Genomic DNA, 19,521 nt, shown 5'->3' with positions numbered 1-19,521 from the left:
TGATTTAAAACCTGGAAACACGAAAAACACCGTAAAACCGGATTTACGCCGTCGTAGTAACACCGCGGGCTGTTTTGGGTTAGTTAATTAAAAACTATGATAAACTTTGATTTAAAAGTTGTTATTCTGGGAAAATGATTTTTATTATGAACATGAAACTATATCCAAAAATTATGGTTAAACTCAAAGTGGAAGTATGTTTTCTAAAATGGTCATCTAGATGTCGTTCTTTCGACTGAAATGACTACCTTTAAAAAAACGACTTGTAACTTATTTTTCTGACTATAAAACTATACTTTTTCTGTTTAGATTCATAAAATAGAGTTCAATATGAAACCATAGCAATTTGATTCACTCAAAACGGATTTAAAATGAAGAAGTTATGGGTAAAACAAGATTGGATAATTTTTCTCATTTTAACTACGTGAAAATTGGTAACAAATCTATTCCAACCATAACTTAATCAACTTGTATTGTATATTATGTAATCTTGAGATACCATAGACACGTATACAATGTTTCGACCTATCATGTCAACACATCTATATATATTTCGGAACAACCATAGACACTCTATTTGTGAATGTTGGAGTTAGCTATACAGGGTTGGGGTTGATTCCAAAATATATATAGTTTGAGTTATGATCAATACTGAGATACGTATACACTGGGTCGTGGATTGATTCAAGATAATATTTATCGATTTATTTCTGTACATCTAACTGTGGACAACTAGTTGTAGGTTACTAACGAGGACAGCTGACTTAATAAACTTAAAACATCAAAATGTATTAAAAGTATTGTAAATATATTTTGAACATACTTTGATATATATGTATATATTGTTATAGGTTCGTGAATCAACAAGTGGCCAAGTATTACTTCCCGACGAAGTAAAAATCTGTGAAAGTGAGTTATAGTCCCACTTTTAAAATCTAATATTTTTGGGATGAGAATACATGCAGGTTTTATAAATGATTTACAAAATAGACACAAGTACGTGAAACTACATTCTATGGTTGAATTATCAAAATCGAATATGCCCCATTTTTATTAAGTCTGGTAATCTAAGAATTAGGGAACAGACACCCTAATTGACGCGAATCCTAAAGATAGATCTATTGGGCCTAACAAAACCCATCCAAAGTACCGGATGCTTTAGTACTTCGAAATTTATATCATATCTGAAGGGTGTCCCGGAATGATGGGGATATTCTTATATATGCATCTTGTTAATGTCGGTTACCAGGTGTTCACCATATGAATGATTTTTATCTCTATGTATGGGATGTGTATTGAAATATGAAATCTTGTGGTCTATTGTTACGATTTAATATATATAGGTTAAACCTATAACTCACCAACATTTTTGTTGACGTTTAAAGCATGTTTATTCTCAGGTGAATACTAAGAGCTTCCGCTGTTGCATACTAAAATAAGGACAAGATTTGGAGTCCATTTTTGTATGATATTGTGTAAAAACTGCATTCAAGAAACTGATTTCGATGTAACATATTTATATTGTAAACCATTATGTAATGGTCGTGTGTAAACAGGATATTTTAGATTATCATTATTTGATAATCTACGTAAAGCTTTTTAAATCTTTATTTATGAAATAAAGGTTATGGTTTGTTTTAAAAATGAATGCAATCTTTGAAAAACGTCTCATATAGAGGTCAAAACCACGCAACGAAATCAATTAATATGGAACGTTTTTAATCAATAAGAACGGGACATTTCATAAGCTGCAATGCTTAGTGAGTGCAATACTTATATGCATACATACATAAACCACTTAGTTGCGCAACTTACACCTAACCGCATACAATATCACATCACTAACGCAAATATACACAACCAAGTACAAGCTAGCATGTTAATTACATAAACTAGAATATAACACACTACACTACCCAAAATACAACATACAACGCAAAAATGGTTAACCATTCCCAAACGTGCTAATCATCAAATGAATAGCACCAACAACCCGTGTACATGACCAACGAAGGCGCCTCTCGGATGCCACCGCCATGTATACCCGAATGTGGTCAACGAAAAGTGTGGTCTCAGTTGGTAACACTTCCCATATCCTCACAAGTGGCCAACAAAGAGTGGACTTCAAAATAATCGCACTCACCACTTTCCCCCAAACACAATGTGGCCAACAAAGAGCGAGTCATACATTAGAGACTTCGCTCACCACAATGCGCCAAGTGGCCAACAAAGAGTAAAATCCTCCACAATTGGATAGTATTCGACACTAAACCCCGCAAGCAAACAATTTACATACACACACATATAAATACTCCACTCACCTTAAGCAATTAGATAAGTCAAAACCTCTCTGGGACTTCAAGCTTGATCCAAGAGCAAGTCACTTATCACAAATACAACAACAAGCTATAAACACTAATAGCTTGACCCAAAACCCACAACTGCTAATTTGGCCTAAATTGCACCCACAAACACCAACTAGGTCAAACAAGACCCAAACTCCCCAAATCACTAATAGCTAGTGATTGTGCCCCAAACTCATCCAAATACATCTTATGGTCAGGTGCTAGGAGCACTCCATGACCCAAATCAACCAAATGACCCACTTTGACCCAAATCGGATTTACACCCAAAATCAACCTTCAAAGACACCCATTTTGGGTTCCATTCACAAAAAAAATCACTAATACTTGTGATTATGCCCAATTTGCAAGTCTACACATGACCAAAATATTTTCCAACCCAAAACCCACCAACAAGGGTCACCAACACCCACAACTAGCTTCAAACATCCATTTGTGAGCTAGATGGATTTAATCAAGAAAATGCAATACCAAACCCTAACAACAAATTCAAAGAAAATCGGAGTTAGCACTTACCACTAGTATCACAAAATAGCTAGAAACGAGATGAATAAGGTTTACACTTGCACTTTGGTGAGATTCAACCTCATTTTTCTCCAAATCAAGCTTTCTCTCTCAAGAAAATGGGTTTCTCTCACTAGAGTGTTTGAGAGTGTTTGAGTGAGTTGGAAATGAAATTGGAGTAGATCTAAAACTGATCCATTAGCTAAATGGCCGTTCATATGTGAAAAGACCCATTTTTCCCCACTTAAAACCCTTATTAAAACATAAAAGGGCATCCTGATACGCGTACAGCCGTGTCGCGGCTCCCCAAGCTCGTGACGTGATACCAAGTGTATTCTGATATCAGAATAAGCCAAAAACAAAATCATCAGATGTAGCTACTACCCGCAGCATGGCTCTATTTACCCGCAGAGCGGTTGTAAGTGTAATCTGTCATCAGAATCTTCCGACAAAACTTACCATCAGACATAGTGCATAGCCGCGGCGCGGCTCCCTCTGAGAATGGAATTCAGGGTGTTACAATATCCCTATTCTTAAATTCCACCTGGCCATTTGCCTTGGGGTGGGCAACGTATGTGAAACTCCGCTTCACATTAAGTTCGGTACACAAGGCTTTGAACGGATCATTTGCAAATTGTTTTTCATTGTTAATGACAATTTTACGCGGTATCCCAAAACGGCACACGATATCTTCCTACACAAATTTAAGAATCCTTTTTCCCGTAATGGTGTATGTGGTCGTAGCTTCTCCTCACTTGGTGAAAAAAACCACATACACTATTAAAAACTTTCCATCCAGAAATGGGCTCACTATATCAATTGCCGACCATGCTGACATGATGGGTATCAACTTGTGGGTCGGTGAGTGCATCAACGACGCGTGACATTGGTAGGATGTGTAGCTCTTAACAACTTCGTTCGTGTCACGATACACACACGGCCAATAATATCTCAAGCATGATTTTTCCCACTACGGTTCTGTATCCAGAATGCATACCTCAAGATCCTTCGTGCACTTCTTTTATGACCATCTTCGCTTCTCATGGACCCACGTAACGCAATAAAGAACCCAAAAAATGTTTCTTCTATAGGATATCCTCTTTCAGTAAGTACATTGGGTGTTTCAATCTTATCTTTTTTGTCGTCGTGCTGTCAACCGGTAGCGTACTGTTTCTTAAGTAGGCTACGATGGAGCTCATCCACGTCTCAACCTCCTCGACGGGAGCCGCAACATGTACCATAACATTTTAAATCCATGCGTTTGAGAGAACCTATAAGTAAAGAGCACTAGTCATTACCTATACCACATTTGTGGATTTTTGATTTAGATTTTCAACCCATACATCTTTGGCAAAATGATTGGAAGTTAGTGAAGCCAACTTGCTGAGCATGTCGGCTCTTTTATTCTTTGTCCTTAACACTTGTGAAATCGTAAAAGGTTCAAATTTGTTGCCTAATTTTTTGCCAGTTCTAAATATTTCTTCATTGCGGGATCCCGTGCTTTGAATGTTCCATTCATCTGGTTTGCAACCAACTGTAAATCCATTGAGACGTGTAGCGTAAAAATTCCCATTTAATCTACTATCCTTAGTCTATATAGCAAGGCCTCGTATTCCTCTCGTTGTTTGATACGTGAAAAATGAAACGTAAAGCGTATGTATGATCTTCTCTTTCAGGACTAATTAGTATTAGGCATGCGCCCACACCATCAACATTAGACACTCCGTCAGTGAACTACTCCCATGCCATGGGATGGGGAAGCATACGATCAACAGCTTAATCTACAACGTTAGTACATTCCCTAATGAAATCTGTCATAATCAGGCCTTTAACCGCATTACGATGCACAAAGTTAATTTCATGCTCGCAAAGCTCGATGGCCCATTTCGCTAGTCGTCCTGATATTTCTGGTTTCGTTAATAGCTGCATAACGGAGGTTAGATGCGCCTTTATGCTTATGCCTGCATTGCATATTCCGTACCTGCTTGACAAACATATTTGTTAACACCAGAATGGGATGCGCTTGTATAACAACCCAACTTTTTCTTTTGTATTTTGTTAACAACCGTTAAAGAAATTAACGAACTTAAACTTAAAACGTACGAAATGTCCTAGGTCGACTTGAAGACTAACCCGGTTAGTAAAACAGAGACTATTAGTTTCTGTGAAACCAACGAGATGATTGGGTAACTGAAGTGACCAAAACTCTTTTGGACTTGGATCATCATCAATATATACATTTAACGAAATAATAAACGCGAGTAAAATGTGCAAGGGCTAGAGTGCACATTTATTAAAGAATACAAAATATATAAATATATTTTTATATTTAATAACCTAAAAATAATAAATATATAATATAAATAATTTGGCCAAAATAAAAAAATAATAAAATAAATAAAATAAAATTTTAATTAATTAAATGGAAAAGCTAGACTCCTAAACACTTATTAATTATTATAAACCAACTCTAATCCTAACCTCATTCAAACTCCTTGTGTTTATCTCATTTCACCAAGTTCTGAAGAGTTAAAGTCCACTTATAACTATGAATCCTAGTCTATATAAACAACCCTAGACCTCACCAATCCTCATTCATAATTCACCAACAAGTTCACAAAAAAAAAAAAAAAATAATACTCCCTCCCTTCTCCTTGAGTTTGCCGATCGGAAACACCCCATCACCACTATCGGCCAAGCCGATTTACACCATCACCACCGCCACCTTACTGTTGTTTTTTTACAGCCTTCAACCTCTGCCTCCACCAACCTCTTTTGCTGCTGTTTACGGCCCAAAAACAACCCCAAAACCACCACCTTTTTGCTCGAGTTGTTGTTGCTCCTTCATTTCCTTTTGTTGTCAGCGAGCATCACCAAAATCGAAGCAAGTTCAGTTACTGCTGCACTTTTTCGTTGCTTCTACTGCTATTGTCCGATGCCTTCACACACTCGCACACTCTCATTTTTCTTTGATCAATTACTCCTAAATATTACTAAAACTCGACTCGTTAATTTAACCTTTCTTCATAAATTATGTTATAGCTTATGTGTAAAGATACAAAATTTAATATTGTAAGATGATGAATTACATTACGAGGTGGTTATGGATATTATCATGAATATGAACATGCATGTATATGTATTTAAAGATGTAACATTAATATTTATTTACATAAATATATATTAATATTGATATAGATTTAATAAAAGACTATGAGTTATAATTATAAACTAAACTTATGGAGAATGTAAGTGAGTTATAATTATAAACTAAACTTATGGAGAATGTAAGTATGATTATTTATATGGTGGTATAGAGATGATGTTAATAATAATATGGTTATGAACTTGTTAATGATAACTTGAACATGAATATTAACATAGAAGTAATATGGTTTATGACTAAGAGTATATTATTATTATTAAAAGTATGGATTATAAAATTGAAGATTATTGATGAAGTTATATAAGTTAGATATATAAAGATGGTTAAAGGTTATAGTTATGATCTACTATGATAATAGGATTATGATAACAAGGAGATGATGATATTAAAGATGATAAAGATTATGAATATGAATAGAAAAATGATAAGAATAAATATTCATAGATAAACTTATCAAGACTTAAACTTATCATAATTGATGTTATGCGAGGTGTATATGAAATAGCTTATATTTTACTAGGAAAAACTATTAAATACGATACAATTTTACACAAGATATTTATTTATTTATAGAATGGATATACCTAAACCTTGCTACAACACTTATAGGCAGTGTACCTAATCGTACAGTAGTGTAGTTTTTAGTAAGTCCGGTTCGTTCCACAGGGAATCTTTTAAACAAAGCTTAACGCTATATTAGTTTTAATTTATAAAAATACAAAAATATATAAGTAATATTATTATTATAAAAGGGGGTTTTTACCGTTTAATGACCGGTTTGTCGATTTTTAAAACTTTAGTCGCAGTTAAAACCAAATGTAAAATATTAAATAAATAAAATACTTAATTTAAAGCGTAAAGTAAATAACGATAATGAAATTGCGAATAAATAAAAGTGCGATAAAATAAAATTACGATAATTAAAGAGTACGAAAATTAAAAGTGCAATTAAATACAATAACAATAAATAAAAGTGCAATAATTAGAAGTGCAATTAAATATGAAAATAAAGGAATTATGCTTATTTAAACTTCCGTAATCATGATGTTTGAAGTGTTGATTCTAGTTTTATGCCCATGGGTTAATTGTTCTTTGTCCTGGATTATTTAATATGTCCGTATGGTTTTTGTCCATAACAGTCCATCAGTCATAAATATAAAGTGCGAGTGTCCTCGTCAAATTATCCTTATACCCGAAGTCAAATATTCCAACTAATTGGGGACTTAAACTGTAACAAGGTTTTATTACTTTGTTTAATAATTACACCAGGATATCGACTGAGTGTAACCCAAGGTTTTAATACTTTGTTTTCAATTATGCCAAGTGTCCTTGTACATAATTTCACCCCTGTTTTAATAATTCCATATACTATTAATCCATTCCCGTGTCCGGTTAAATGAACGATTATTCGTACTTATAAATATTCCGCCCATCGTGTCCGATCGAGTGTATATGGTTATTTATAGGTACGTCCAATTGTAAATCTTTATATTAAAATTAACAAACTATCATTTAGTTAAACAAATATAAAGCCCATTAATAGCCCATAGTCTAATTTCCACAAGTGTCGTTCTTTTGTCCAAACCCCAATTATGGTACAAAGCCCAATTATCCAATTTTAGTAATTAGCCCAACATCATGATTACTTCGTTTTAAATAAGCATAATAATAACTTAGCTACGAGACATTAATGTAAAAAGGTTGAACATAACTTACAATGATTAAAAATAGCGTAGCGTTACACGGATAGAATTTCGACTTACACCCTTACAACATTCGCTAACATACCCTTATTATTAGGATTAAAATTAAAATTAAAATTAAAATATAAATATATATATATAAGTTTACGTATGAGTGAAGAGAAAAAGGTGTGTAAAAATCGGCCGAATTCTCGGCCTTTTATAGGCCCACGTTTACTGTTTGACCTCCACGAGTGCGGTGGTTGTTGCCTTTATAAGCTCCGCGAGTGCGGAGCAGTGGAATCCAGCTCATACAAGTTTGGATCTTAGTCTGCCGACTGATTTTATTATATAAATATAATATAAATATATAATTTATATAATTAATTATATATTATATTATATTTATATACATAATTAATTTGTAACTTTCGGTCCGTTGCGTCGAGCGTTGAGAGTTGACTTTGGTCCCGGTTCTGGATTTTCGAACGTCCTTTCGTATAATTTAATATCTTGTACTTTGCGTTTTGCGGCTTGTACTCTTGTAATTTTGAGACGTTTCTCATCAATAATTGGAACCACTTTGATTGTACTTTGTACTTTTGAGCTTTTTGGTCGTTTGCGTCTTCAATTCGTTGAATCTGTCTTTTGTCTTCACCTTTTATTATTTAAACAAATATTACTTGCAAATAGGACAACTGCAACTAAAAGCTTGTCTTTCTTGAGGGATAATGCGATGAAATATATGTTCGTTTTTAGCATTATCAAATATTCCCACACTTGAGCGTTGCTTGTCCTCAAGCAATATAGTCTTGAAATATATTAGAATCACTTCTTTATTCTTCACACATTGTACATCAGTGATTTCATTACGGCAGTATGAACAATGGTAGTAACGTTATGGTTTACAGTCCCACATGACTATAAAAATTTAGATCCGTTAGGAAATTGGATCTTTATGAAAACATTTGATCTTTTTGAAAATTCAATCTAGTTTTTACCCTAGATAAGTTTTCCGGGATAACCCTTCACCGGTGTTTGTAAATTGTTTTTGTGGGTTTCGTGGGTTTCAGATTTGAAAATTTTAGCTCAAAACTTGTGGTTCTGTGTCACCCACTTGCTAACCTTGTATTGGGAAAGCAACACGTCAAGTATACTTGGTCCAAATATTACCTTTCGGTAAACTACCGTCCGGTTGTAAAGAAAAGCGTTGAACAAGCAACTGTTAAGGCAATGTCCCCTAACATGCTTTTAATTATGGTCTATAACGTATCGGAAGCAATTACTATCCTTTGTAGGAGCAATAGTAAAGCTCACCCTTATAATTTTCCGGTCTGGCACAAGGTCCTGTCTTTGACCATGCTATGCAACCACCGTTCTTACGGTTGACACCCGATTTGGTTCAGGTGACCTAATGAATTCCAGGTGAATTCCTAGGATTTTACGTTCAATGGTAATGAACGCATTGAAAATGGGTTTTCAGAAAACAAATCGGTTTGTAATTTTGATCAAAATATTTTCTCGTTCAAGCTCGAGTTTAGATATCATTGAATTCCATGAGTTTGTAATTCTCAATCTTTAAGGTCAATCTCTAGGATTGAGTAATATCAGTCTTAAAAGCTGATTTTTGATCTTTAAGAAGATTATCCTTTCTGGGGGTCTGATTCATTAGTCTTATCCAGCTAATTTGCACGGCGTCCTCCCCATTTTACAAGACAGATCCTCTCATGGTTAGGATAAGTCTGACCACTTGGCGACCCTGTTTGATGCTGAGATCCGTGGATTTCTTGCTGATTTTAGAGATGACTTTTCTAGATTTTTCATCAACCTACAGCTGGTCTGGACGACAACTTCATGACCTAAATCAAGAAGCGCGTTTCTTTTTCAGAAGACTTTACTTCCTTTTAATGATGGAATTGATTCATCGTGTAGATCCATCTATTCTTTCAAATATATTACAGTAAATCGGGTAAAACTTTTTAGATTAGTCCAAAGCAAAAGTATCTTCAGTTATTTGTACAAAAATATGTGATATATGTTTTAAATAACTTTGGTAATTTTCCCACACTTGGCTTTTTATTTTCATTTTTTATTGTCCTCTATTCCATTTTAAATGAATTCTAACATTTTGGTTTGTTTCTCAATTTATGTCCTTTCTGAGGTAACAATAATTTCGGTGTTAACACCTAGTTTTATCGTTCATAAATATGTATAAACATGATTTTGAATTCATTTAATTGAAAATTTTGAAAAATTTTACTAGAATTGGGTAGTCAGTATATAAGACTAGGGCTGTTCTTTTTTATCAGAGAGCACTAAATTCTAATACAACTACTACATTACTAGTATTTTTAATGGTAACCAAGTGTTTAAGTTAAAAATTTTAAAAATTCGAAAGAATTTAACCCCTTCCCACACTTAAGATCTTGCAATGCCCTCATTTGCAAGAAATCAGTAACAATTTAAATTATTGAGGGTGATTAGCGTAGAAAAATAATTAAATTTTACCAAAGTTTCCAAACATATTGGCGTTTGTTTGCTGAATGATAAATGGTGCACATCATTTGTTCATTCCGTCTTGTTGTTACATCACATTTGTTTTTCTTTTTTTTTCGTCAAAAGTACTAGCTTTTGCTAAACTTAATGCCAGTCTTTGAAAATGCATTGTTTTACCCTGTTTTGTACATGAGATAAACTACAAACACATATATACATATTTTTGAAGTTGGGTTTTCACATCACATTCAAAAATTATTAAAATCTAATAAAGTTAGAAAATTATAAAAGCTATTATAATAATAAAATAAGAAATAAGAAATAAGAAAATTAAGAATTAGTAACATTACAATAAAATAAACAAAAATAGAAAATTACGAATGAGGAGGATGGTTCCAGTATAGGACCCAAGCGTATCCATAGATGCTGTAAAATGCTTGGGCCGGGTCATATGTAGGATATGGTGTTCGGCTCTCTAAAGTCCAACGAGCAAATTCGGGCATAACGGTAGGAATGTAGTCTCTACCTACGTGTGTACAATGACTTATGATTTGGCTTTGATGATACTGTCAATCATGAAATGCTGTTTGTCTAGCCATTTCATACTCGTGTCGAGCCATAAAAATTTGCATTTCCGTCATTGGATTACCCCCTCCCGGTTGACCTTGCTATTGATCTCTCTCAACCTGTGGATGCCTGCCATCATAACGTGTTGCCGCGTTGTTTCATTTCTTTAAGACCTTAGCACCATGATAAACACGCAAATCTATTCTATCACGGGGTTCTGGTTCTGCCATTAATAATGCCTCCCGACTTCTATCCACACAGAGATATTCAGCAATTAAAGTAATAAATATACCACCTCCTATTATGCTACCACACCTCATACCCCTAACCATAGTCAATAAATAATAACCCACACAAAAAGGTATACTTACAGCGCTATGTGGGTCTCGAATACACATGTGGTAAAACAAATCCTGTTCATTTACCTTTTCCTTATTCTTACCTCGTTGTGTAATCGAATTGGCTAAAAACCTATGGATTACTCTTAATTCAGCTCTATCAATATCAAGATAAGAGTATAATCCCCCCTGGAATAGGCGATGGCTAGTCATCCTACTCCATATGTCATTTGTATCAAAATTCTCATCCACCCTCCTACCATAAACTATTAACCTCTGGCAATCATAAGATGCTAGCCCCTCGGGAGTATATATACCTAAAGCCCGAGCCATGTCTAGTAAGGACATATGACGCATCTCCCCTCCTAAGAAAAATCTAATAAAACTACGATCGGTTAAAGTATCTACCTGATCATTTATTTCAATAGTACATAATAACTCTATACACCATTCTCTATACACAGGTCTACGCATGTTGAATAAACTTACCCAATCACTAAAAGTAGAATTACCATACCTTTGAGTAAGTAATTCCCTGATTGGCTCGGCCAATTCCACTACCTCTAATGGTGCCCAATCTATAACTCTGGGTACCTCAACATTATTAGACACAAGGTTGTGCAGGTTCTTTTGATATTTTGGATAGTCTATCCAATATCTATCAAATCTCAAATTCTGATGTAAATCTGCCTCATGAATGTTTGAATATGGAACAATTGGGTGAGGCATATCTTGTCGGTATTGGTTATTAATTTCCTGTTGATTTGCATCTTCCGGAGGAGCATTGCGAGCCTGTGATGAAGATTCACCCCTTTCAGTCTGCAAAATATATCAAACACAATTTTTGTACATCTAAATATGCATTAGTTTTAGCAAAATCATAAATCTAAACAATTACAATGACATGTTTAATCCATATTAAACTCTATACACATTTTCAAAATATTAACAATTCTACACTTTTACAAATATACATATATGAAAATTTATACAAAGTTCCATCGCATTTATCTTTTAAAACATGTCAAAAACAATCATTATAACAATTAAATAAGTTCCTCATGGCATTCATATCAATTAAATCAAGTTCATGCAATTTTGGTTCAAAAAGTCCACTTTAATCTTCATAAATCATGTTAGGATCAAAGTTTTGATCATTTAGCAACCTAAACATGTTACACTACTCAATTTAGCATAAACTAACAACAAAATTCGGCCATAACTTGTTTATATCAAAAAGCCCTAATTTTGCTCAAGAACACAAACCCAAGATTATTCAAAAATTGAAGTTCAAAGCTTCTAATCATGTTAAATAGCATCAATCTAGGTTATACAAGCATAATACACAAACAATTGAAGCATTATTACACCAGAAAGCATCAAAATCGAATTATGTATGAAATTGTTCAAGAACACTAAAATTCGGATTAAATGGTGTTTAGGTGTAGAAATTTACCGATTTCCTTGTGTAATTCCTTGATAATAGTCTCCTCATTGCGATTTTATGAAAGATTTGATGAAAAATGATGAAAAATGGCGAATTTGTGATGATTTTTCGTGGGTTTTTCGGGTGAAAATATGTGTGTGTGTGTTTGGAACTGGTCTGTTCGACCAGATAACCCATTTGGGTTTTGTGACCTCCGCGAGTGCGGTGGTGGGCCCGTTTAAATCACCGCGAGTCGCGGGTATTTTTTTTTTGTTTTAATAAAACCTTATAACTTTATAAAACATAAAATTAATTTAAAAATTAAAATTTTGTTTCTTTTTAGGATGAGGGCGTTTCGGATCGATGTCCTAGTCCGTCCCTCGACAAAAATTTTAAAATTTGTCATTTTTAAGCGCGGTTTTAAAAGCAAAGATTTTTGGGTTTTTTTTTTAATGTTTTTGGCATACTTTAATTTGATAAGATTAAAAATAATGATAATAAAAGTTCTCGTCCCTCCCTCGGGTAAAGCAATTTCGGTTCAACGACCTAGTATTCAACTCACGACGAATTTTAAAAATTATATTTTTAACTTAGCAAAATAAAGTAAATTTTTATTTTTAAATTTACACCAAACTTAAATTAAAAATTTATATTATTAAAATTAAAAATTCACACCAAACTTATATTATATTTTTGTTTTTATACATACAAACTTATATTAAAAATATTAGTTTTTCAAATATTTACAATTTTAAAGAAGTTTACAATATTAATTTAATATTTATATATTAATTTTAAAAACATGGTAAAAATAAAATTAAAAATCTTTTTGGTCTTTTATCCCACTTTAATCAATCAAATATTATCAAAAATATACGCTCCTCTTTTCGGTAAAGTAATTTCGGTTCCATGACCTAATTTAACTCATGACGAATTTTTGAAATATTTTGGTTGATTGATTAAAGATATTTATACCTTAAGAATAAACGGTAAATTTCGCAGTGATGTAATAAATTTTTGTATGATATCAATAATTTCGGTCGCAAGACCTAATTTTATTGAATACCAATTTAATACTTTATAGAGAACAAATTAGCGTTTATTATCAAAAGGTTAAAAATAAAAATAAAAATAAAAATAAAAATTGAAAACTGTACATACTTCCCTGTGAAAGAGATTTCTTAGTGATATGCTCTAGCCCACTCATAAGATAGTCGGACTAATTGGTTTTCCATAGCTACATAGGCGTAACCTCGAGCATTCAACGTTTTTTCTTCTAAACATATGAACGGTCCGTCTCTGCATAAAGTAACAAATTCGGTGTTTGAATATGTTTGATTATTTGAACATTTACCTTCGTGTGACCATTTTCCGCATTTGTGACATCTTTCAAGGTGTCGTGCTCTTCTTTTCGCTGCGGATTTTGATTTTCCTTTACCAAATTGTAACTTATTATCTTCGCATCTGATTCTTTTCTTACTCCGTCCAATTTACCTCTTATTAATGATACCAATTCACTTGGAAGTGTGTCATTATTACGTTTAGTGATCAAAGCGTGTAGCATTAAACCATGGTTTAATTCACAGGAAGTCTTCATTTCGAAAACCCTAAAAAAATAAAAATTCAGAATGGGGGGAGAAGACTAGTTCTTTAGGGTCTGCTAGGGAAAGACCATTCGGGTTCCATTTTCGAGAACTACACGAAAACAGAAAATCTAACTCTAACAAAAATACATATTATCCTTTAAAGACTTGATTCTCCCCACACTTAGTTAGCTGTGGTATCGAAATTGTGATTAACTTCATTGTCGACTTCCATCGGACTATCTATGTAATTTTAACTCTGTAACCATTAACCTTAAATTCAATTCCATTTGAATTTATTAATTCTATTGTTCCGTACGGGAAAACTCTTTTGACTATGAATGGTCCAGACCATCTTGATTTCAATTTTCCAGGAAATTGCTTGAATCGTGAATTGAAAAGAAGAACTCTGTCTCCTTCTTTAAATTCTTTTGAACTTCTAATTCTTTTATCATGCCATTTCTTTGTTCTTTCTTTATCGATTTACGAATTTTCGTATGCTTCATGTCTTAATTCTTCTAATTCGTTTAGTTGACTTAATCGTAGACGTTCAGCTTCATGTAAATCAAGATTACATGTCTTCAAAGCCCAAAATGCTTTGTGTTCAATTTCTACTGGAAGATGACATGCTTTTCTGTAAACTAGTTTAAAAGGTGTAGTTCCAATTGGAGTTTTGTAGGCTGTTCTAAAAGCCCAGAGTGCATCCTTCAATTTAATGGACCATTCCTTCGGATTTGATCCTACGGTTTTCTCTAGAATACGTTTTAAAGCTCGGTTGGTATTTTCAACTTGTCCACTTGTCTGTAGATGATATGCAGTGGAGATTTTATGAGTTACTCCATATCTTTTGAGAACTTTCTCAAGTTGATTTTTAAAGAAATGAGTACCCCGATCACTTATTAAAGCTTTCGGTGTTCCAAACCTTGCAAAAATACGTTTTAAAAAGTTGACTACAACTCGTGCATCATTAGTCGGGAGAGCTTGTGCTTTCGCCCATTTAGATACATAATCAATGGCAACGAGAATGTGTAGATTATTATGAGATTTTGGAAATGGACCCATAAAGTCAATACCCCAGATGTCAAATACTTCACATACTTGAATGACATTTTGTGGCATTTCATCACGTTGACTTATTTTTCCGGCCCTTTGACAAGCATTATAGGATTTGCAAAGAAGGTGTGCGTCTTTGTAAATTGTAGGCCAATAGAATCCAGCATCATAAACTTTTCTTGCTGTTAGTTGAGGCCCATAATGCCCTCCTGTTGGTCCTGTGTGACAATGGTTTAAGATTTTACTAGCTTCATCTCCGAATACACATCGGCGTATTATTCCATCGGGACAACTTTTAAACAAATGTGGATCTTCCCAGAAATAGTGTTTTATATCACTAAAGAATTTCTTTCGTTTTTGGTACGACAATCATTTTTCAAGGAATCCACATACTAAGTAGTTTGCATAGTCTGCAAACCATGGAATTTCATTATAATCTATCTTCAATAGATATTCATCAGGAAAGTTGTCTTGTATGGCCGATTCATTTAGAACTTCTAATTCGGGATTTTCAAGACGAGAAAGATGATCAGCGGCGAGATTTTCTGCTCCCTTTTTATCTCGAATTTCAATATCAAACTCTTGTAAGAGTAAGATCCAACGGATTAATCGTGGTTTAGCATCTTGTTTCGAAAATAGGTATCTAAGAGCAGAATGGTCGGTATAGACCACCGTTTTAGCTAGAACGAGATATGATCGAAATTTGTCAAAAGCAAAGACAATAGCAAGGAGTTCTTTTTCAGTAGTTGTGTAATTTGTTTGTGCTCCTTGTAACATCTTACTAGCATAATATATAGGTTGAAATCGTTTTTCAATCCTTTGTCCTAAAACGGCTCCCATTGCAAAATCACTTGCATCGCACATAAGTTCAAACGGTAGATTCCAATTTGGAGTTATCATAATCGACGCATTAGTGAGTTTTTCTTTAAGAATATTAAAAGATTTGATACATTCATCTGAAAAGATGAATGGAGCATCCTTTTCTAGGAATTTATTCATAGGAGTGGCAATTTTAGAAAAATATTTTATGAAACGTCGGTAAAAACCGGCATGCCCTAGAAAACTCCTAACTCCTCTAACATTGGTGGGATGTGGAAGTTTAGCAATTACATCTACTTTAGCTCTATCCACTTCAATTCCTTCCTTTGAAATTTTATGTTCAAGAACGATGCCTTCTTTAACCATGAAATGGCATTTTTCCCAATTTAGAACTAGATTTGATTGTTCGCATCTAATAAGCATTCGTTCAAGATTAACTAGACATGATTCAAAAGTATCACCGAAGACTGAAAAGTTATCCATGAAAACTTCCATGCATTCTTCTATCATGTCGTGAAAAATCGCCATCATGTACCTTTGAAAGGTTGCAGGGGTGTTGCAAAGTCCAAATGGCATGCGTTTGTAAGCAAAAGTACCATAAGGGCACGTGAACGTGGTTTTTTCTTGGTCCTCGGGTGCTATTGGAATTTGAAAATATCCGGAAAAACCATCAAGAAAACAATAGTAACTATTTCCGGCTAATCTTTCCAACATTTGATCAATGAAAGGTAAGGGAAAGTGATCTTTTCTGGTGGCGTCATTTAATTTTCTATAATCAATACATACACGCCATCATGTTACAGTCCTAGTAGGAATAAGCTCATTTTTCTCATTTGTGATGACAGTCATGCCACCCTTCTTAGGCACGCATTGAACTGGGCTTACCCATGGACTATCAGAAATTGAATAAATTAAACCTGCATCTAGCAGTTTAATAATTTCTTTCTTAACAACATCTTGCATATTAGGATTTAGTCTTCGTTGGCGTTGCACATACGTTTTATGACCTTCTTCCATAAGGATTTTATGTGTACAATACAAAGGACTTATTCCTTTAATATCATGAATCTTCCATGCAATAGCTGGTTTATGAGCTTTTAGCACAGAAATGAGTTGAGATTTTTCATTTTCAGTAAGAGAAGACGATATTATTACAGGTAATTCAGATTCACCATGTAAATAAGCGTATTCCAAATGGTTTGGAAGTGGCTTTAACTCTAATGTCAGAGGTTCTTCTATCGATGATTTATATCGATATCTGTCTTCTTCTTTTAGCATTTGAATTTCTTCTGTTGTTGGGTTATATCCATTAGCCATAAGTGTAGCTAACATTTCAGTTTCATCAATTGGTTCAGTTCCTTCTCCTAAAGAACATTCTCCTGTTCCTTGTAATTCTGGAAATTCTTCTAACAATTCTGCATGTGAATCTATAGTTTGAATATAATAGCATGTATCATCTGCAGATTGCAGTTGTTGCATTGCTCTATCAACTGAAAAGGTAACACTCTCGTCCTCTATACTTAGGGTTAGTTTCTTACCAAACACGTCTATCATTGCTTTAGCCGTGTTTAAAAATGGTGTTCCTAATATGAGAGGAACTTGAGAATCTTCTTCAATGTCCAGAACAACAAAATCTACTAGAAATACTAAAGTACCAACTTTAACTAGCATGTTCTCCATTATCCCTCTAGGATATTTTACTGATATATCGGCTAGTTGTATGCTTATTCGTGTTAGTTTCAATTCTCCAAGGTCTAGTTTAGTGTATAGTGAATACGGCATTAAATTTATACTAGCACCTAAGTCTACCAATGCTTCTATTGAACTAAGACTACCCAGAAAACATGGAATTGTGAAACTTCCTGGATCAGATAGTTTTTCTGGTATCTTATTTAACAGCACTGCTGAACAATTAGCATTCATAGTAACAGCTGAGAGTTCTTCCATTTTCTTTCTATTTGAGATTAGATCTTTCAGAAATTTAGCATATCTAGGCATTCCTGAAATCACATCAATGAAAGGAAGATTTACATTTATCTGTTTAAACATATCCAAGAATTTGGATTGCTCGGCTTCAAGTCTCTCCTTTCTCATTTTACTCGGGTAAGGAAGTGGTGGTTGGTATGGTTTAACATAAGGTTTAGCTTTAACTGTGTTATCTTCATTAACCTTTTCAACTACCGGTTCTTTTTCCTTATCTTGTTCAGATTGTGGTTCTTGTGGAGTAGGAATAGCTTCATCAGAAATTACAGGTATTTCAGGTGGTTTAAGTGTAATACCACTTCTTGTGGTAATGACTTTAGCTGTTTCATTTCGGGGGTTAGCATTTGTATCACTAGGTAGACTTCCCGGTTTTCTTTCACCTATTAACCTTGCTAGGTTGCTCACTTCTTGTTCCAGATTTTGAATAGAAGCTTGTTGATTTCTAAATGCTTGAGCATTTTGTTCATTTGTTTATTTCTGAGATGTGAAAAACTGTGTTTGAGATTCAACTAGCTTCGTCATCATATCTTCTAAATTCGGCTTTTTATCATCGGTTTGTGGTGGTTTGTTTTGAAAATTAGGTCTTTGCTGATTGTAAGTATTATTGGATACTTGTTGATTACTAGGACCTTGTTGGTTGTTGTATGGAACATTTCGGTTATAATTCTGGTTTTGATTGTAAATTGGTCTTGGCGGTTGATAATTATTCTGATAATTATTTCCAGGCCTTTGGTTTAGATATGAAACATTCTCTCTTTGTTCCATTGTTAGTTCAATACTGAGACAATCTTTTGTCAAATGTAGTCCTCCACACTGCTCACAACTAATTCGTATTGAGTGAATATCCTTAGTCATCTTTTCCATTCGTCTTTCGACAGCATCTATCTTTGTTGAAATGGAATCTAAGTCATGGCTAGAATCGGCTCTAGCTGCTTTAGATGATCTAACGATATCTTTTTCTTGGTGCCATTCATGTGAGTGGGAAGCAGTGTTATCAATAATTTTGTAAGCATCAGTTTCTGTTTTCTTCATAATGGAACCACCAGCTGCTATATCGATGTCTTTCCTTGTAGTGATGTCGCATCCTTGGTAGAATATTTGTACTATTTGATAAGTGTCTAAACCATGTTGCGGACATCCTCTCAATAACTTTTCAAATCTTGTCCACGCCTCATATAGAGTTTCATTTGGCTTCTGTGTGAACGTAACAATTTCTCCTTGAAGTCTCACGGCTTTAGATGCCGGAAAGAATTGTTTAAGAAAATTTTCAACTAAAACGTCCCATGTATCAATCGCCCCTTCAGGTAACGATTCTAACCAATCTTTGGCTTCTCCCTTTAAAGTCCAAGGAAATAACATGAGATATATCTGTTCATCTTCAACTTCTCGGATTTTAAATAAAGTGCAGATCCTATTAAAGGTACGAAGATGTTCATTTGGATCTTCCTTCGGCGCACCACTAAATTGGCATTGATTAGTTACCATATGTAGAATTTGTCCTTTGATTTCATAATCTGGCGCATTAATGTCTGGATGAGTAA

The 19,521-nt window shown here is 34.1% G+C and overlaps 1 non-coding gene across 1 annotated transcript; it reads left to right on the top strand.

Moving 5' to 3' along the window:
* The first annotated feature begins 19,100 nt into the window (after nucleotides 1–19,100).
* Nucleotides 19,101–19,207, top strand: LOC139879188 (small nucleolar RNA R71). The gene has a single exon (XR_011770041.1). It is a non-coding gene; the product is annotated as a small nucleolar RNA R71 (small nucleolar RNA).
* The last annotated feature ends 314 nt before the right edge of the window (nucleotides 19,208–19,521 follow it).

The sequence above is a fragment of the Rutidosis leptorrhynchoides genome, chromosome 11 (genome assembly GCF_046630445.1).
Source record: "Rutidosis leptorrhynchoides isolate AG116_Rl617_1_P2 chromosome 11, CSIRO_AGI_Rlap_v1, whole genome shotgun sequence".
In the NCBI taxonomy this organism is placed as follows: Eukaryota; Viridiplantae; Streptophyta; class Magnoliopsida; order Asterales; family Asteraceae; genus Rutidosis; species Rutidosis leptorrhynchoides.
The sequence above is the reverse complement of the archived record's forward strand: the minus strand, read 5'-3'. Positions and strand labels throughout refer to the sequence as shown.